This window comes from Lepisosteus oculatus, chromosome 4 (genome assembly GCF_040954835.1).
Source record: "Lepisosteus oculatus isolate fLepOcu1 chromosome 4, fLepOcu1.hap2, whole genome shotgun sequence".
Taxonomy (NCBI): Eukaryota; Metazoa; Chordata; class Actinopteri; order Semionotiformes; family Lepisosteidae; genus Lepisosteus; species Lepisosteus oculatus.
The window spans coordinates 13,997,867-14,018,532 of NC_090699.1; the positions used below are offsets into that span (position 1 = coordinate 13,997,867).

At 45.6% G+C, this 20,666-nt stretch overlaps 1 protein-coding gene across 4 annotated transcripts in view; it reads left to right on the forward strand.

Moving 5' to 3' along the window:
* LOC138238391 (E3 ubiquitin-protein ligase TRIM39-like) overlaps nucleotides 1–20,666 on the forward strand; it is a 43,507-nt gene that overhangs the window by 12,901 nt on the left and 9,940 nt on the right. Inside the window, exons 2-3 of one of the 4 annotated variants that reach the window (XM_069188831.1) lie at nucleotides 19,096–19,143; nucleotides 19,392–19,571. The gene's annotated coding sequence lies outside the window, so the exon portion shown is untranslated. Of the gene's footprint in view, nucleotides 1–18,881; nucleotides 19,144–19,391; nucleotides 19,572–20,666 lie in introns of those variants that run through there. The other 3 variants (XM_069188830.1, XM_069188832.1, XM_069188833.1) reach the window with 3 other exon arrangements.

Here is a 20,666-nt window from a genome sequence, read left to right on the forward strand (position 1 = left end):
TTCTCTTGGCCTTTACCAATCATGGCCTCCTAATAACCCCCCTCTCTGAACTGGCTTCATCACTCTGCTCTCCTCCCCACTGAGAGCTGGTGTGTGTGAGCAGACTGGAGCATCATCCAGGTGGGGCTGCACACTGGTGGTGGTGGAGGGGATCCCCATTACCTGTAAAGAGTTTTGAGTGGAGTGTCCAGAAATGCACTGTATAACTCTAAGGAATTTGATGATGAAGATGATGATGATGTAGATTCCTATGTCATGAATGTGCTTGTGATTTCTGTCATCTAACACAGTGTGGAGAATCCCAGACTCTCTGTAGGCTGATCAGCTGTCCAGACCCTGTGATTGGAGGAAGACAGAAAACAGCACAAACACTTGTATTCTGTCACTTTGTAACTTTGTAACATTTGTGTCAATTTCAAGGTGCCTGTCCTGTCCAGGCACTGTAAAAGGCACCTGGTCTGTCTGTCAGTGTCCAGCTGTCTGTGGTCACTTGGCCACCCTACTGGGCTGCTTGTTCCAGAAACCTGCTGCTCTCGGTGTTGAGAGGATTGTCCAGCCCTGGTGCTGGAGGTCATGTCTGTCATCTGAGCTCAGTTAACAATGACCTGCAGCTGCTCTTTACTTCCTGAACTGAGTCAGAACAATCAGAACACCAGCAGACACACTGACCAGCCCCTCCAGGACCTGGACTGGACAGCCCTGCTGCAGACACACTGACTGACCCCTCCAGGACTGGACAGCCCTGCTGCAGACACACTGACCAGTTCTCCAGGACCAGGACTGGACAGCCCTGCTGCAGACACACTGACCAGCCCCTCCAGGACCAGGACTGGACAGCCCTGCTGCAGACACACTGACCAGTTCTGGAGTGGGAGTGGACAGGCTCACAGACACACTGACCAGTTCTGGACCGGGAGTGGACAGGCTCACAGACACACCGACCAGTTCTGGAGTGGGAGTGCACAGGCTCACAGACACACCGACCAGTTCTGGAGTGGGAGTGGACAGGCTCACAGACACACCGACCAGTTCTGGTGTGGGAGTGGACAGGCTCACAGACACACCGACCAGTTCTGGGTGGGAGTGGACAGGCTCACAGACACACTGACCAGTTCTGGAGTGGGAGTGGACAGGCTCACAGACACACTGACCAGTTCTGGACTGGGTGTGGACAGGCTCACAGACACACTGACCAGTTCTGGACTGGTAGTGGACAGGCTCACAGACACACTGACCAGTTCTGGAGTGGGAGTGGACAGGCTCACAGACACACTGGCCAGTTCTGGAGTGGGAGTGGACAGGCTCACAGACACACTGAGCTGCAGGACAGCAGTGCTGTAAAGTGCCTCCTGTTATCAGCCCTCAGTGCTCTTGATAAAGTCATTTCCATGTCACTCAGGTTGTCTGTGAAACAGCAGCTTCAGCAGAGCTGGTAGCTCTAGCAGCTGAGAAACACAATAAGCACAAAATATAATATTGTTACAAATGGGGGACATGAAAATGGTGAATAACAGGAACTGACCGAGCGGTTTAGTCAACAAGTAAAATAATTGATCATAACCCCCAAGTTGTAAGTGATTTGTCTAGAACTGGGGTTCTTATCCTGGGCGTCCTGACCCCCATGAGGGTCACACAATAGGCAGCAGAGACAGAATCAACCTAAGGTCAACACACACACTAGAGTGATAAACGGGACACGTCCGCAGATTCAGGGTGTTTACACATCAATGGACAGTAACAGAGGTAAACAGTTCGCTGTTGTACACACCTGCAGGGTTCAGACTGTTTCCACCAGCAGGGTGACTCAGTGGACCCAGCGAGGCCGCTACATTCATTCCTATCGGTGGGCCGTGACTGTGTTTATATTCGTAGAGCTTTCTTCTTCTGCGCAAGGTAGTCGTGATGAGCCCAGCAGTGGAGCGGTTTTAATAGGTGAGACTGGAGGAGTGAGAGCTGAAGATAATGTGGAGAAACGCACAGCTGAAAACAATGAGAAAATCTGACGAACAGTCCCAAGAGTAGGGATTCACACCGTACGGTTTGTGGCGAAGTGTTGGCTCAGGAAAGCCTCAGGCCCTCCAGACTGCTACACCACCTGCAGACCAGACACTCAGCCTTGCAGTCTAAACCTGTTGAGTGTTTTGAACGAAAGCTACAGGAGCTGAGAGGCCAACAATCTGCCCTCCAAAGAGCTGTGAACTGTGAGCCAGAAGCCACTTCAGTGTCTTTCCTCATAGCTAACTGGACTGCCCAAACTGGGAAGCCACACGTTAGGTGGGACTTTTTCCCCTACTGTGCGCTAAGGAAACGGTTTCAATCCTGTGTGGGAAAGTGCTGCAGAGCAGCTGGCAGTGATACCAGTGTCATTGATACCAGTGTCACTGATACCAGTGTCATTGATACCAGTGTCAATGATCCTGTGTCTGACCACATTGGGCGTATGGCAAGAGACGTGGAAGAGCAGGTGATCTCTAGGATAAGATCTAGTGTGTAGTTTTCTTTACAACTTGACGAGACCACTGGTGTCTCTGGAGATGCACACCTGCTTGTTTACACCAGACTTGTTGAAGAGGAAGAATTTAAACAAAGCTTTTAGTAAAGAGCATTTAAAGCGCTTAAAACAAAGTGCTTTTTTTACTACGTGAAATATTTTTAATGTTAAAAAAGGGTCGCACTCTCAAAAAGGTTAAGAACTGCTGCTCCAGAATATATTCCAGAAGAGTCAGAACAGTTGTTGGAATAGACAGAGACACATGAATTCTTTGTTCTCTGGCACAGCTTTGTTGAAAAAAGTAATAATTCGTGCACACTGGATTAAACAAATATTTATTCATTTAAAATTTTAATTATTTTTAGTTTAAATCATCTCTCTGCAAATCTGGATCATAATAAATGATACCGAGGTCTATACTGTATGACCCAATAAACCCAAGATCCCCTAAACACAGAACAGCTCTCTCTCTGTCAGTCAGTAAGTGAGCTGAATGATCTGTCTGTCTGTATCTTTCAGAGACCATTGATCTCCATCAGAGTGTTTATTTCAGAGATGAAGGCTGACCAGTTGCAGTGGTTCTATGTGACTCTGCTGTTTCTCCACCAGTCCTGTGTCTCAGGATCAGGTACAGTGAGACTCTTATTGGTGTTTTAATCAATAACATGAACAAGACCCTCATACCGAAGACTGGTTTCATTACAGTTTCTGGAAACAAAACATCTGAAACTTATAATTTGAACATTAGAACATTTTAAAATCTCTTAATTCTGAATATTCATTGATCAGAACGTGAGGGTGAACCTGTTCTTGCAAGAAGCCAAGATACAGGTTTCAGGAGCTTGACCTGACACCATGATCTACACTCCCACAGCCTTGTGTGCCTCCTGTTCTCAGGTTTCAATGCACTTTCTCATCATGTCCACTCTGGTTCATGTTTGACTGTTACCTCTGGAGAGGAGCACTGGATTGACTCTGAAGTCTCTCTGTTAAAGAGTTAGGAGACGCTGTTCCTTCAGCCTGTCAGGATACTGCGATTAATATCAGAGCAGAAATGTCTGCTTGTGGTTCTCTGTGGCAGTCTGGGAGGAATGCAGAGTGAGAGATCCTCAGTGAAAACAGTCAGAGATCCTCTCACTGAGGGCAGAGCTGCTCACTGAGTGAAGCTGAGGATCTGAGTGTCTGAGAATCTCTGGTGTGAGGAAGAGGAGATGAGACACTCACTGATCTTCAGTCCTCCTCAGTCACATGTTCTGGATCATTAATGATCTGTTTGTAGATCAGTGAGCTGCTTCTCTTCACTCTGTCAGTATGAGTCTCCAGTTTGTCTCAGTGTGTGTCTGTGTAGAGGCTGAGACTCATGTCAGCTGTGTGCTCTTTCTCTTTCAGAGACGTTTCGGGTTGTTGGTCCAGCTGCTCCTGTGTTTGTTTTCCCTGGTGAAGACGCTGTCCTGCCCTGTTACCTGTCACCAGACATCAGCGCTGTGGACCTAGAGATCCACTGGTTTAGAGATGACTATGAAAACTTTGTTTGTTTATATGAATCTGGAGTCTATAACTTTGTTAGACAGAATCCAGCCTACAGGGGAAGGGTTGAATTATTCCCAGATGAGCTCCCCAGAGGCAATGTGTCTCTAATACTGAGAGATGTGAGACGCTCTGATCATGGACAGTACAAGTGTATGGTGCTCTCTGACCAGTGGTATGATGACACTGTTAACGATCTCGATGTGAGAGGTGAGTGTCTTTCAGTCTGGTTTATTATCTAAAGAGAGTTATATTTGTGATGAGTAACTGATCACATCAGTACTCAGTAAGATGCCAGCTCTGTCCACACAATAACACACTCACTGTCAATACAGCTCTAAACCAAACAGTACAACACAACAATAAACTGTACATACCCCCAGTCTTGTTACATTTCCAGCTTCTACCTGACCCCTCACCTCTCTCATTCAGTCCTTTCAAAGCATTCTCTGCCTTTCTCTGTTTTAGGGAGCTTTAGTCTTTCTCCCAGTATTTCTCCCAGCGGAGTATTTTGGAAGTTCATTGTTCTTTTCATCCCCAGCCCAGGGGATTCGCTTTTCGGCTTGTTGTTTTGGTTTGCGCTTTTAGAGGTATTCAGACTCTTCGACTTTATAGCTCCCTGGTTTATGACTTTGTTTTGTGCTTCGGTACCTTTGCTGGTGTTAATCCTTCGGTTTCGAACTTTTGGACTGGATTCTGGTTTATAGCTTTAGAACACGGTTTCACTACTCTGCACAGAATCTACCTGGCTACCTTAACACGTCTGCATAGGTAAAGACATCAGAGAGACTGAGGTACCTGTGTTGTGTTGTGTCGTGTTGTGATGTCTGTTCTGTTATTATTCTGGGAATACAGAGAAGAGAATACAGTAATAACTTAACTGGAAAAGACTTGCACATACACCAAAAAAAAAATTACACAGCTCAGCACTCAGCTGATCAGTTTCCATCCTTGTGTCTCTGTAATACTGATCCTGTCCCCTGTAAATACAGATTCACTGATACCTCAACACTCCAGTTCATCAGCTGACAGCTCAACTGTCACCTTGAGTGGAGAAACTTTAAGAGTTATAATATACAGATAATTCAAACTGTTGATTCTAAACAAGTCTTTATCATTTCTGTGTTCTGAAATCAAAGCGACAGTGGGCTTTTATCAGCTATGAAATATCTCCTGTTGTGTCGAACCCACAGCCCTGGGCTCCCAGCCCTCAGTGTCTCTCTCCACTCTCCTGGAGGAGGTCACACCCAGCTGCTGTGCAGATCAGAGGGGTGGGTCCCTGCGCCTGCAGTGACCTGGACAGACAGGGATGGACATGATGTGACCTCACTGTCCAGCAGCACAGTGGAGAGGGACAGTCGGGGGCTCCTCAGTGTCAGCAGCTCCATCCCAGTCCAGCAGGAGTCCAACATCTTCTCCTGTCTGGTCAGGAGTGCTCTGCCTGAGCCAGACTGGGGCTCTCAGCTCCACATTCCCAGTGAGTATTAAACACGAACAGTGGAGCTCAGCTGTCACACACCTGAGGTCTCACACACACCCAGGACATAACACACCTGGGCCACTGGGCACAGCCCAGCATAGGAACTAATGATGAAAGGACTCACCTCAACACTCAATAGAAAGTGCTGAATCTGTCAGGCACATACAATCAGGTGACACACAGTAACTCCACTCTCAATAAGACACTTTCTGTAAAAATGTACCTAATAATCGGATAAAAATTAGAAATTCTGAGAGGTTCAAGATTAAATAACTGCTCCTATCTGTGGTTTCTGTCTAAAAAATCAAGAATATGAGGTATCTCTCATGCTTTATTGAATCTCAGCACTGGGTTTAAACATGTGCCTGCAATGATGACTAACTACTTACTACAGTATCTGCACTTTTAGTTTTCGGACAGTTTTGGTCACCTTTTTGTATATTGCCCTATCCATTGATTTTATCCAAAACTGAGCCAGATGAAAAGTGTGAAGAATACCTGTTCTAATGGGTAAACTCTCTTCATTTTGTCATTTAAAGTGCAGCTAAAAGTGCAACAGCGGGCAAAATTCTATGGTTCTTGTAACCCTAACGCTAGCCAGGCATTAAAAGCATGCCGATTTAACTACAGTACATGTATTAAAATCAGTCTCAATAAGAAACCTCTTATTTTTCTGTTTTCCAGGAGACTTTTTCCCTGCGTCCTCTGGGTGGATGGTGGCTCTCTTCTTATTAGCAGCTGTGACTGTAGCAGCAGCAGCACTTCTGGTGATCCAGTGGAGAAGAATGGACAGTATGTGCTCATTATAGATGTGTGTCTGAATGTCTGTGTCAGGATGGACTGTAAATGACAGTGTCTGAGCAGCACACCCTACTCTAGATAACAGGAGTCAGAGCATAGACACCCTGTCAAGAGCTGTAGATCCCAGCAGCTCAGCTTCTCAGAATGGGTTATAGAGGGAGATCTACACTGTGGGATGGGTTCCTACCAGTCAGAACCAGAACTGGCCCACAGCAGCTGTCCTTGCAGAGACAGACCCAGCTCCTCCAGTGTCAGAGCTCCTCTGTCTTCAGCTGTGTCTCACTGTGAGTTTCCACCAGTGGAGGTGAATCAGGGTGAAGTTACTCAGGAGCTGTTCCATCATCTATGGGCAACAGTGAACATCTGACCTTCTCCTCTGGGATGGAAACTCAGAGAATCCCAACACACCCAGGATCTTCCTGCTGGGCTCCATCCTGATTCTCACCCCCTGGAGAACAGTGTGTTAATGGTTATAGTGACACCAGTTCTGTGTCCAATACTCCCTAGAAACAATCAAAGTGTCTCCGTGTTTCCTTGTCCAAGTATATCAGTAACAAAGTAATTCTGATGGGCATTTTGTAAATTTCAGTTCTTTATTCACTGTTCATCCCAGTGAAGCTGTAATGATAATATTCTGACAGCTGCCCTAGAGCAGATTAATTAATCATAATAATTGCTTACACTTATATAGTGCTTTTCTGTAAAATCCACTCAAAGCACTTTACAGTAATGGTGATCCCCTTCACCACCACCAGTGTGCCGCCCCACCTGTGTGATGCGATGGCAGCCTGTACCATTGTTAATAATTCTGTCTCTTTATTACAGAGGAGGAGACACTGTGGGAGGATAAATGTAAGTAAATCAATAGAAATTGAAACTGTTGTGTTTAGCTGCTCTGCTATTTTGCTGTATTCTCATGCAATTCAGATTTGAGATGAAAAGATGAAAATAAGGCAGGAGCTGTTAGGTCAGGTCACGTCTGTCTCTACTTTTGTAGATGGGTTGATCAGTCCTCGATTCCAGAGCTCAGGGAAACATCTCTCTCTCAGGTTGAGGATGAAGAGTTTCACTGCATCTTAGGGCTGTTGTCTCAGCATATGTGGGATATTAGACCAGCTACGGTACACCAGTTCCTAAAGTGGAGACATACAGTACAGTTTCTCCTGATTACTCAAACAGATTTAATTTCAGATTTAAATAAATTCAATATAGGTTCAAAGCAATTTTCATTTGAGATTTGAGATATCACCTAAAACAGGGGTGGATTGAACATAAGTGTTATTATTCCAAAATGTTAAAGCATACAGTATATGCACAGAACTAAAAGGTGCCATACTGTACTTTTGCCTCAGTTTCATTTTTTCATTTCAAATGCAAATCTCTTGAACATACAATAAGAATACCAATTTTGACTTCACTGTCCTAATACTTAAGGTGGGCACAATGAGTCAATCCTGATGCAAACAGTTTCCTAAGAATGGGTACATTAGGTTTCAGTACTTTTATTTTGTTGGTTAAGCTGCTTTTATTATTATTACCCCATTATTATATATTTTATTTATTATATTACTCCAGTTCCATTGTCACTGATCTCTGTAATGACACTGCCTTGTCTGATAAATGTTTCATTCTTTGCAGGTAATACTTTAGTGCTGCTTCGAGACCTGGGTAAGTGCTGCACAGGGAGTCCACTCACAGTCTGTTTAACTGGAGCTTGCTGCTCTGAGCTGCGTGTAGTTTATGTACAGTAATACCATGGCTCTTACCTGCTGAGACAGCGATCAGAGGCAGTGGGCTAAATGAAAATCCATAAACAAGGTCAAGGAATGTGCAGTCAGAACTCAGAGGGAAACACACAGGGAACACCGAGATACTGGTGCAGAAGCTGGTCTTATAACACCAGGTACAGATGAGAAAGGTGTGGAGATTAAATTCGCACAGGTGGAACTGATCACCTGTCAGCAACTGGTTGATTGGAAAATCTAACAGACGCTCTGTTGGCTGCAGTGGTAATTCCAGTACAATTTCAAGTTTACTGTTCTGTAAAGTGTTGAGTGTAGTTTATTGTACTAATTTGTTGTGATGTGCAGTTCCATCTTCTTGATATTGTCTCTAGCTTCCTGTAGGGACTGTTGTCTAAAATTGCTGTATTCAAGCAATTTTCACATTAACAAGTTTACTCCTAGTGACTCGCAGGTATTTGTTCAGACTGATGAAGATCTCTGTAATAAATGGTATAATGTCAAACCTGTCATATTAATTAAAACAGAATGTCTGATCCTTGTCAGTTTGCTGACCTGTAACCTCTTCACATCTGGAAGACTCGTGCTGGTGAACCTCATGGGAGCAGACATGACTCATTTACAGTGCTAACAGGCCTTTTCAACACACCAGACTGTACTGATCAGACAAAACAAGCACAGGAGATTGCATAATCGAACCAAACACTCCTTGGTCTTGTTGCTGTTTCTCTGCAGTCCTGGCCCAAGCTCTCTTCTAGTCTCCTGATGTCTGATAAGACTGGGGGCTGGCTGACTGACCCCACAACCAGAGCACTGACTGTGTCTCTGCACTACAAACCCACCCTCATCAGGCTCTCCCTGTCTTTCTAAAGGCTGGGGGTGCCTCCCAGTTAGACTCCTGTCCCAGCAGTGAGTACAGGACCTACAGCCTCAGTCCCAGACTGTCCAGTCAAACAGATGAGCCTCCTGAGCAGGACGGCTCTCAGCCTGATCAGGTCCCACTCTGCTCCAACAACTCCCTGCACTTCCAGTAACAATCCTCTTCCTTCCTCTTTACAGGAGCGGATGGGCCCATTCCTCATCAAGGTAGGTTCACTGGGTTAAGGTAGGTAGGCACCACGTGGAGGTACAAACTGTTATTGAATCTCTAAAAGACAGCTGCAATTTACTTTAAATGACAGCATATTATGTCTGTGCGTTCTTTAAACTGGTTCTAATAAACATCGGACTAACAGCAGGACTCTCCGGTTTAACTGTTCAATGTGTTGATCAGCTTTTCAGCCACAGTGATAGCATAGGGCGTAGTCTAGCGATATTTCTGAGGTGAAAAAAAATATGTTTTGACAATATGCTGCACATGTGGGTCGAATGCTAAGCCAGAATTGAATATCACCCCAAGACAGATTGGAGGGGTTCGAGAGTTATTTGTCATGAGGTGGTTATGTAACTGAAGTGTGACAGCACGTTCTAGAATTTTTTCAAGAGAGGGTGAGCTGGAGATGGGGCGAAATTTGTTTAGATTCTCCAGAGCCATGTTAGGCTTTTTTGGCACGGGGGTAATGGCAGCAGTTTTGAGGACCGTTGGTACAATGCCAGTGCTCAAGGATTCATTTATAATATTGAGGACAGTTATCCTAATGAAAGGATGCTCCTAATCCAAGCCCAGTCAAAAAATGACCAGTCATAATTGAGTATGTGATGTTTCTGAAGCGCAGATAAAAGTGAAGGATCTCAAAACAGAGGTACGCCTAATCAAGCCACTGTAATAATGCACAATATGCGTACTAACGTAATAAGTTGTATTTCATTTGGTTTTCAGTCTGTCAGATCCACATAACTAAGATAGACATGTCATATTTTTAAACTAGACACACTAGACTACTAGAGATCTTTTAGTAGAAAAGAACAGATTCACGTTTCCCCCACTTGTATAAATGCTGTCTGTGTTGCCTTGTGGCTGAGGTAATGTTGGTAAGTCTGAGGGATCAACTAGAGGCAACTGTGGATGAAAGCGTAGGCTCCTTGACCGTGATGTCTGCGTGCCTTGTGGCTGAGGTAATGTTGGTAAGTCTGAGGGTGAGTCTGTGCCTTGGTTCCAGATACAAGGCCAAACAGACAAGCATCTGTGATCAGTTGACAGCTAATGTCAGTCTAAGGTGTGAGCTGGCAGTTTCATCAAGTGCAGTCCTGCTGAGAACTTCACAGAGAGGGATAGTATGGTTGGCTCGGAGTGTATAAACTCCTTATTACACCTAAAAATGCATTTTTATGCATTTCTAAACCCCACCGCTCAGTAATCAACTCTTCTACACGCACTCAGTCATCTATCCACTTTCCCTCCGTACCAGAGAGCTCCGACCCCAGCCGGTCGGGTCTCTTCAGGACTTTCCGTCCTTCTTCTGTCGTATACACTTGGGTTCAGGCCAGTCGTGCCCTCGGCTGTGTCCAGCTGAGCTGTAACAACTTAAATATGAAGCCCGGCTGGTAGCAGCTTACCAGCGCTCACACAGCTCAAACATTTCCACACTGTGATGTCACACAGCCTTTGTCCTGGTCTTCTCACTTCTTGGGTGACACATGCCTGAGCTTGAGAGGAGCAGCTGCTACTCCACAGCCAGTGTCCCCAGTCAGCCTTCCTATTAAGTGCAGAGGAATTAACTTCCACCTACAGTATGCAATGATGATCTGGTGGATACACCACCACTTCAGGCTCAGCTCCTTGTGGCATCACATTGGATGGTTGTAGAGTATCAGGAGGAATCAGGTGGAGGGATAGTCTTATAATAAACTGCTGTCTCTTTGACTATGATTATGGCACAATACTGCCGTCATCAGGTCCTGTTGCAGTGACAGGGAGCTACATAGACCTCTGAGACCCATACGAGGTTAAATTACAACACTTTACGAACACTCTAGACACAGTACATCCCAGCCTGTCTGACAGCTCCAGCTCGTCCCTTCTCACAGTCCTGTGCCCCTGCCCCAGTCCAGAGTCCCAGACACAGGGGAACTGATCTGGAGGTGAAGGGCTGAGACTTTCAGTGTGGATGGAATAAATCAGAGCTCCACACTGACTTGAAGGGTTCAGGATGGTGGCCTGGAGCTCTTCTAGAGTTTGTCTCAGAGATCAGAGGCCAGATTTCTTTATCAGTCCTCCTCTCACTCCTGCTGGGAGTCTGACTCTGTACTTCAGCTTGGATTCAGCTTATTTATACAGTATTGACCACTGAGGCTACAAGGTACAGTAACTGCTGGAATCTCCAGGGTGAGCTATTACACCACCTGTAATGAATGAATAGAGACAGGAGCTTCCAGCCTTCCTGAGGGAAAAAACAGAATATAGTTTTATTATAGTTAGAATATAGTTAGTATTTTATTGTGGTGATGAAGTGGGTTTAATTTTCTGTAACAATTGCAAAACTGAGACAGTTAAATGCAAGACTGTTAGGAATCGATAAAGCGTCATGATTTACAGTCCAATCCAGTCAGGAAGAGACTCGCTGGACTGTTTCTCTTCTGCTGTCGGGTGTCTTATCTGTCAGGGTGAGAGGGTGTTGGGGTGAGACGAGGGTGTTGGGGGTGTTTATGTGTCAGTAAGGAGTCTGTTTCCCGTGCTGGGGAATTAATCTGAGAGCTGTGTTCACTTCTGAGACAGGCTGCAGTGATCTGGGTTCAAGAACAGGCTCAGTGGTGTGTTTGACACAACAAACATCAATTCATTAATCACCATCGTCAGTGAATGTTAAGGTACTTACCTGAGATTTCGGGGTGTCTTCAGAAGCATAGGGTTTAAATTTAGCTTCTGTGTTTCCAGAACAGAGCAGTCTTTTTCTCACTCAGTGTGACACAGTGTCTGTAGATGGATGTGTAAGAATATAATAGTCCATTATTGTAGTTGGGAGATATTTAAGTTTGAACTTTTCTAGAGCAGGTGAATTAAAATATTCTGTTTCCTGTCAAAATAAGACATTCACTTACACATGTCACCACTGTGAAAGTAAGGGGCAGTAGGGTCCTGCGCTCCCAGGACAGTGGGGTCAGCAGCCCATGGTCAGTGTAGGAGGGGTATTTACTGGGGCTGTAGGGCTCCTCTTCCTGGACAGGGGTAATATCTTTGGGCTCTTTCTCTTCAGCCCAGCTGGTGTTCATATGGTCCTGGTCAGTAAGTGACCAGTGGTGTGTTTAATTAAAGACTGTTGCTGGACTGTCAATATTTCACTGGTTAGGCAGGGTGAGTGTGGGGTGTTTACCTGTGATATCAGACTCCTCATTCCAGGACAGAGGTGATATATAGAGTATCGGTGCTTCACACTGACAGACTCTCCTGTGGAACAGGTCAGTGATGGACACAGCGTCCTGTTCTACACAGAATAGGTGTGAAAGATCAGGGGAAGATGTTGTCTTGTCAGCTTCAGGGCCAGACTGCAGTGTCCATTCCTGTCCAGTAGAGGGCAACAGGAGCTCTTTGTCCAGAAACACAGTCAGGTGTCTTTTATAAATGTTTGAAACCTGGAAGTCTTAAAGACAATTGAACAGGATCAACAAAACTGTGATTTTGTTCTAAACTGAGGCTTGTGAAGCCCAACAGAAGAATACTGGTTTATTGACCTCTTGACCACAGAGAAGGATCTATGGACAACAGTGGGGTCAAACACATTTCACAAGTACATTTTGACTTTAATTGTCATATAATCTGCAGGAGACTCTTGTGATGTTTCCTGTTTTATTCCCACAGCTGACGTGATTCTGGACCCTGATACAGCTCACTGTGATCTCTCCCTGTCTGAGGATGGGAAGAGAGTGAGAGATGGACTGAGGAAGAGTCTTCCTGCCAATCCACACAGATTTAGTTACTGGTCCTGTGTTGTGAGCAGGGAGGGCTTCATCGCAGGGAGACACTACTGGGAGGTGGAAGTGAATGAAAGGTGGATCATAGGAGTGAGCAGAGAGTCAGCAGAGAGGAAAGGAGTCGTCAGCATCTCTCCTCAGCAGGGTTACTGGTGTCTGGACTCTGACCCTACTGATTTCTCTGCTCTCACTGACCCTGAGACTGATCTCCCCTTCAGTCTGCGGCCCAGGAGGCTGGGGGTGTGTGTGGATATTGAGGAGAGGAAGGTCTCCTTTTACACAGTGGAGTCCAGGACTCACATCTACACTTTCACTGACATGGTCTTCAATCAGGGGGAGAAGATCTATCCTGTCTTCCGGACCCTGGATTCAGATAAAGATCTTGTGTTGCTGCCTGCTGTCAGCTGTGGAGATTAACCATGTCTCTGACTCATGAACACAGGCTGACTCCTCCCAGCTCTCTGTCTCAGTATAATATTACCAGAGTGCCTGACTGGACTGAGACATCAGTCTGCATCAGGAGCTGTGGGGTATTTAAACCCTGTTCAGTCTCTCCTCTGCAGTCCAGCACTGCGTCACCAGTCCCTGTCCTGCCCGGCCACTAGCCAGCATTTCCCAGCCTTCCTTCTGCTCCCAGTCTGCCTGAATGCCCCTGTATCCTGACTGATCCTGTTCCCTCCCTGCCTGCACCCTGACCCACCTGGACTCTGCTTGGGGAAACAGTATTACCTGGATTAATTAGTCATCCATCACTCAGGAGATACTTTACTGCGAGGGTGGCAGGTGGATGGAACATTCTTCACAGTTCTGTAGCTGGATCTCATACCCTGGCTTCTTGAAGAGGTAGCTGGATGAGACCCTCAGATCAATTAGTTACTGGAAATCAAGAAGGACTGATGAGGCAACTGTGAGCCTCTCTATTACATCCTTCCTGATCTTCTTGTCTTCTTATATATTCTCATGTTTGAAGTGATTTTGAATTTCTGTTCAAGCTGTTTGTACCAAACACAGAGCTGCTCTTGTCCACTGTGAGTGTGAAAGAGGGCAGCAGTAGTGCAGTCAGTGTGACCCTCAGTCCTCACAGGACACAGTGTCCTGACACACAGCCTGGTCCCAGTGGGAAGAAGCTGGACAGGAGTCAAGATGGACAGTGTCTCTTGTACCTCTGGAGGCTACTCGAATGGAACTAGACTTAGTGTCTAATTCAGATAATTTTAGATTTAGTTTTTTAAGAAGTACAAAACAGCTTTATTTTCATTACTTCAGAAAGAATCTATTAGGTTTTAGATACTGAAATACAAACTGCTGCTCTAATACAGCACTAGCAGGCCTGGTGTCCCTCAATCTTTTCCTTCTCCAGAGTCTGAAGGGATTATTTACATCACTATTTGGTTTAGAAACCCACCTGCTGTAATCTGGGGTGATAACGAAGGGTGAGTGAGGGAGTGTAGAGAGACTCCCCAACACTCCCACATTGGGGTCACAGTGTCACAGGCAGCACAACCCCCTACCAGAGCTCCAGCATCAACAGGAGGAGAGCTGTGACCTTCACTGCCCGAAGAGTCATACCTGGGAGTCTATATACACAGTATCATATATTCCTCTTCTTTAGTTTTAATAAAAGCTTTTCATCAAGTAGAAGACAGAATTATTGCTCAATGAAAGAGTTGTGTCAATAGCTTACGTATAATATACTGTAGGTGGGCAGCTGCATCAGCATGCGCAGGCTGCAAAGGAACAAGTCACAGGTTTATTCCATGCTGAAAAAAAGAAGAAAGAGAACAACGTTTCGGCCGTGGAGCCTTCTTCAGGTGTGAACTGAACTGAACCGACACCTGAAGAAGGCTCCACGGCCGAAACGTTGTGTTCTCTTTCTTCTTTTTTTCAGCACGGAATAAACCTGTGACTTGTTCCTATGTATAATATATCCTCATACCTTGAATACAACATGATACCATCAGATATTTATGGTACATACTCATCTGAGTGCTTTTAGTAACCCAAAACACTTCTGCATCCTCTAAGCTGCTACTGTTTAATAAAGACCTTTTTCCTTCTGCTCCGATCTGTTGTTTTCCTTCCTCAGTGACATACTGTACCCATGTAGCAACATCAGTCATTTCCCTTTCATTGTATTGGAAGCAATGAACGCAATTTAGAAAGTTTCTATTACATTTAGTCAAGAAAAAAAAAGCATCATTGCTGTCACTCACATCCCTCACCCATAATTTGCTTTGTGCTTGCCCCTTATTGCCATATTTTCTAGGGCTAACACCTACCTGTTTTATAGTACGCTGTTCTGAAGTGTCTTCAGCAGCTTGGTACTGTACAATAATGTTTTTATTGGTTTCTGATGATGCCATTAGATTCTGTAAGATACTCTCCCAGCATCATGGGCGGTCAGTGTAGAGACATGTTTAAAGCTGATGTGATCCAACAGTGTCATTACCAAGGTGCTATGGCAGAAACCATCAGATTCTAAATTAAATCTAAATCTAAATGAATACAATTTAAATGGATTATTTACATAGTACATCGCTATTTGGTTTAGAAACTCACCTGCTGTAATCTGGGGTGATAACAATGGGGTTCAGACAAGGGTGAGTGAGGGAGCGTAGACGGACTCCCCAACACTCCCACGTTGGGGTCACAGTGTCACAGGCAGCACAGCCCCCTACCAGAGCTCCAGCATCAACAGGAGGAGAGCTGTGACCTTCACTGCCTGAGGGCTCTGAGCAACCCATCTCACTGAACAGTGGACAGGGCCCCGTCAGCTGATCACACTGGACACTGGACACTGGACACTGGACACTGGACACTGGACACTGGACAGGGCCCAGTCAGCTGATCCCACTGTGCACTGGACAGGGCCCGGTCAGCTGATCCCACTGTGCACTGGACAGTACAGAATATCTGATAAAAAGCCAGGTTTTCTAGAGAACTAGAAACAGATCCGAAACAGATTATGACAGATCTGCCTCTCCTTGGGTGGCCCAGAAGACCAATAAGGAACAGAAATACAAAATAAGAAACTTTAACAAACTCTTCTATCCAACTAAAACACAAAATAAATACTGAAAACCCACCAAACACCAGCCACCCTCATGAATCCCTTTATATACCAAACTAAATTAAAACCATGTGGCTCTCAGAACATCTCCAATTATCTAATAATTGATCAATTATTGCAACACAGGTGCTACATACAGAGAATTGAGCTAAACAGCCTGTAGTGTCAGGACAGCTGAAGCCACTAATCTCAGTGCAGCTGGTCTGCCCAGCTGGGGAAGTGCTGTTCTTGTATTGAGTACAGTGTGAGTATAACACAGCCCCACAGAAGAGTTCATGTGATTCTGTGATTCTGAATCCACAAGCTGAGGACGTCTAAGAAAAGCTGCAGTAAATGTCAGCAATGTCTGAAGAGAAGTGCATGTGATGCTGTAAGCTGATTGAATAAGTATTCAGACATGTGAGCTCAATATTTGTATCTTGGGCACCACTGGGCCACTCCAGGCCTCTGTCTTATTATGAAGCCCCTCCAGTGGAGCTCTGGCCTTGTGCTTTGGCTCAGTGTGCTGCTGAAGTGTGAGTTCAGCTCCAGCCTCAAGTCTTTAGGAGACAGAAACACACTTCAGTCCCATATTTGCGTGTACTTTGCTCCATCTGGTTTTCCTCCAATCCCACACATTCAGACCAACAGGTTCCAGTCTGGTCTGATCCCACAGCAGCCTTCTCACCTGCCTGCAGGCTCAGGGAGCTGCTGGGCTGCAGGCTGCCTGCAGGGGCTGGATGTGTCTTTCTTCAGCCCCATACGAGCCCCTGGTGGACCCCCAGGACACTGATACCCATCTCCTCCCCTCCCAGCCACTCCACTCTGTCAAAAGCACCACTGGCCTGATGGAGGCCTCCACAACCAGTCTAACCAGTTACCTCTTTGTGTGGCTGCCCAGTGTGGAGGGACAGTGGGGTCTGGGTGCTGACAGGACCTATTTAAAGTGGGGAAACGGGGAGCAGGGGGCTCCCAACAGGGCAAAACTGGGGAGTCAGGAAAGCCCTGGCCAGCGCTAATAAACATCTGTTATATCTCAGTTCTTACAACATCAGCAATAGAGAGCAAGAGCTCATCAGGAGTCCATCATTACTGAGGAGCTGTGACGTTATAGGAGTTACTGGATCATGGCTGGGGAAGGATGAGCTGGATCAGTACAACATTGGAGACATTTCTTCAGAAAGACACGCTGGACAGAAGGGTGTTGGTTGGGCTGTTTATCCAAACAAACCTGTAACAAGACAGAGGACTGGAGCCAGATGACCCAGAAGTTCACAGCCTAAATGGGTCAAACTGGACGATAGGAACTGTAAGAGCTCAACACCAGCTGTGTGTTACAGATCGCTGACACACACAGGGACACACAGAGCTCACTGTAGGAGGACATCAGGAAGGAGACATGATGTTTATGGGGGATCGCACACCCCTCATGTACAGGTGAGACATTTCTTGTAATTGTAATTTTATATTAAATAATAATTTAAATAATTGAATATGAATAAATACGAAATATTAGATTATATTAACTAAATATTAACTTACTGAAATTTAACATTAATTACTTATATGTAACATATAATTTAAATGTATAATAATATATATTTAGTTAATTTTAGCTAAATATTAACAATAATAAATATTTAATAAATATGAACTTATGTATGGGGATACAGAAGCTGAGACTGTGTTGGTTTGAACAGCAGGTTACTTGTTATTATTTATTATTTATACAAAACTTCAATGAAACAGGTCAGGATGTTTGATCAGTTGGACCAGCCTGTGGAAATGACCTCAGATTTCCCTGACCACCAGTGCGTCTGGGCCAGTATTCAGACAAGCTGTGAACTGGGCCCTGTGCTGTGATTCAGGTCTGTAGGATGACGATGTCCTTCACTGTGACACTGAAACTCCAGGATCTGTCACCTGAACTGGTCTGGGGTCACTTTCACACTGAAATCAAGACAAATGCAGCTGAGCTCCTGGGTTTTTACACCAATATATCTGCAGGATCTCTGGTCATTTATCTTACAGTCTCTAGATAGAGACGAGTTCAGGAGAGCATCACTGATCTCCTCTGTTTCCACCAGCTCTTTCCCAGGAGGTCATTTTAATGAAGACAGTGACCAGAAAGGCCAGTGCAGTTAAACTGGTCCTGCTGGTAGTGTTGAGGTGGGTGTGGACTGTGGAGGAGTGGGAGACAGAAGGAGTCACATTCGATCTGTGGGTTGAAGTGATCTGTCCTGTTGTCTTCAGGATCCCCTCCAGCATCCCTGTCCTCACTCACTGATCTGAGAAAAGACTACACAGTCCTCCTCTTCCTCTTCTGCTCTTCTCTTGACTCTTCTCCCCAACTCCTCCCTCTCTGGACACTTGAGGATTCAATCCAGTTCACTCTGTGTCTCCCACTTCTCTCTCCTCACGTTTCCACTGCATCTCCACTCTTCACTCTCACTCTTCACTGAGCACCAGATCTTCACTGGCTGTCCCAGCTGACCGGGTGCAGCCTGTGTGTGAACAGCTCTCATGTCCCTGACATGGCAGCGCAGGTCTGCTGGCTCCTCTCCCCTCGTGCTGAGAGAGCTCCTGTCTGTGCGGATGGGAGACCAGGGGCCTGTGGACTCAGCCTGTGCTCCCTGTCTCTCTCAGCTGTGGGGAGACGATACGCCGCTGCCTCACTCCTGCAGCAGCAGTGCCTCAGCTCAGTCCTGCTTGAACAGCCCCTCTGCTCCCTGCAGCACACTGGGAGCCTTTCATGGGGCCTGAGAAATGAGCCACCACACAGCCATCTGCCATCTGTTCATCTGAAGTGAACTCATCTTGTCTGTGAGGCTCCTTTCAGGGAGAGAGGAGCTGCCGTCTCACAGTCTGTGGACAAGGAGAGAGGGGCTCCAGGGTGGTATACTGATATGAGTGTTAATATTCTTATTTCCACAGAAATGTCCTTGAACACAGAGCTGTGAGTCACATGACTACAGCACAACCTGCTGCCACAGCCCAGTTTCCCAGAATCCTCTCCTGCACTCCTCTCTGTGTTTCACTGAGAACAGAAAGTGAACATATTCCGTTACTCTCATTAACGGTGTGAAAGGTGAGGTGAACAGATCCTTTTTCAGATCTAGTTATTAAGAGGCCTCAGATTCTCAAATATTTCTTTCAGAACAAGAGAGAGAGGAGCTCAGAGCAGCAGGAGCAGGTTGTCCAGTGTGTAAGTATCCTGTCTGTCTCCGAGCAGTTAACAGCACAGTGTGCTGCAGGGTTAGCTGCTGTCCTGTACACTCAGACAGTTAGTCACTAAACAGACGACTTATTGATGTGAATCATAACCTGATGGTGTCAAATGTTTGAGTTTTCTCCTTATTTTCAATGTATCGACTCTGACGGCAGACAAACAGATAAATAAATATATTTCCTGTCTTTCCTGAAGGTTTCTCTTTCACTTTGTGTTTCCTGTAGTTGAACAGCATCTCTCTGTGAGCAACTTCCGTGAAAACTAGAAATATAAAAGTTTTCTCCACGATCTGGACTGTAATTATCCTCCTGCCAGGAAAGAGACAGGTGGGTGTGAACCTGCTGTGAGTGTTGCTGTCCAGGACGCTGTGTGTTTCTGGACCTTGTACTGCAGGTTGAATTCAGGTCAGTAGTAAGTGCTGCTGGACAGAGCAGTGTCACAGTGTTTAACACTGCAGCCTTCCAGCACTGGAGCCCTGAGCCCAGCTCCTGGGCTCTGTCTGTGTGCAGCTTGTACAGTACTTGTCAGGGATGTCTGAAGGGACGAACTGTGGAATGGCATGAGGGTGAATGTTACGTCCCAGTGTGTGTTCTGTGTGTGTTTTTTCTGTTATGTCCACACTGCTGACCCTTGATTGTTCTCCCTTCCCCATTGGCCAACCATCACACCACTGTTTCAGTATGATGTCATCATCAATCAGCCCTCAGCCAATCAGAACACATTTTATTCACTATATAACATGGAGGTTTTCAGCAAAGAGAGGCCTTTTGTTTGACTTTGGTCCCGTTTGGTTTTGGTTATCGCTTTGCTTCGCTTCTGGTTATTGCTTTGGCTTCGTTTGTTGGTTTGTTGGTTTGTTTTGTGTGTGTGTATTTTCGTATAGCTTCGGTTTTGTTGGTTTTACGGTAGTATCTTTGTACTTTCGTTTGTTTGTGTGTTCATCCTTGTTTTGCCATTTCCTTGCCCCAGTGTTACATGTTCAACGTTTGTGTTCTTTTGTACCCTGCTCCTGTTTATTACTCTTGTTTTCCCTTATTTGTCTTCCTGGTTCACTTGTGTTTTTGTGTGAACTTTTGTATATAAGGTTAGTTTAGGTTGTTGGGTACACTTACACACTTGATTTTGATTTTGTATTTGTACACTAGTTAGTACGGGTGAGTGCCGTTTGTCTTGTAGGGTTTTGGGTAGTCAGTGCAGGTTAGCTAGGGTGTTGAAGACACCGAAGACCGTGTGTTTCGGGTTTTCTTTTGTAGTCAGGTTAGCTTTCCCTCACTGTCCTAGCCAGCTCCATTTTGTTTGTTTTCTTTTCTATGGCACCACTCTAGTTCCTTACCCTTGTTATCACGCTTCCTAGTCCCTCACCAAAACCCCACTGCTTCCAAAAGAATTATCCTAAATGTTACACCCCATTACCCCTAGACACTTGGGGTCGTAACAGGTCGTATGCGTAGCGGCGAGACGGGGGTTAGCCGGGCTCAGCTGTTCAGGAGAAGCCGTAT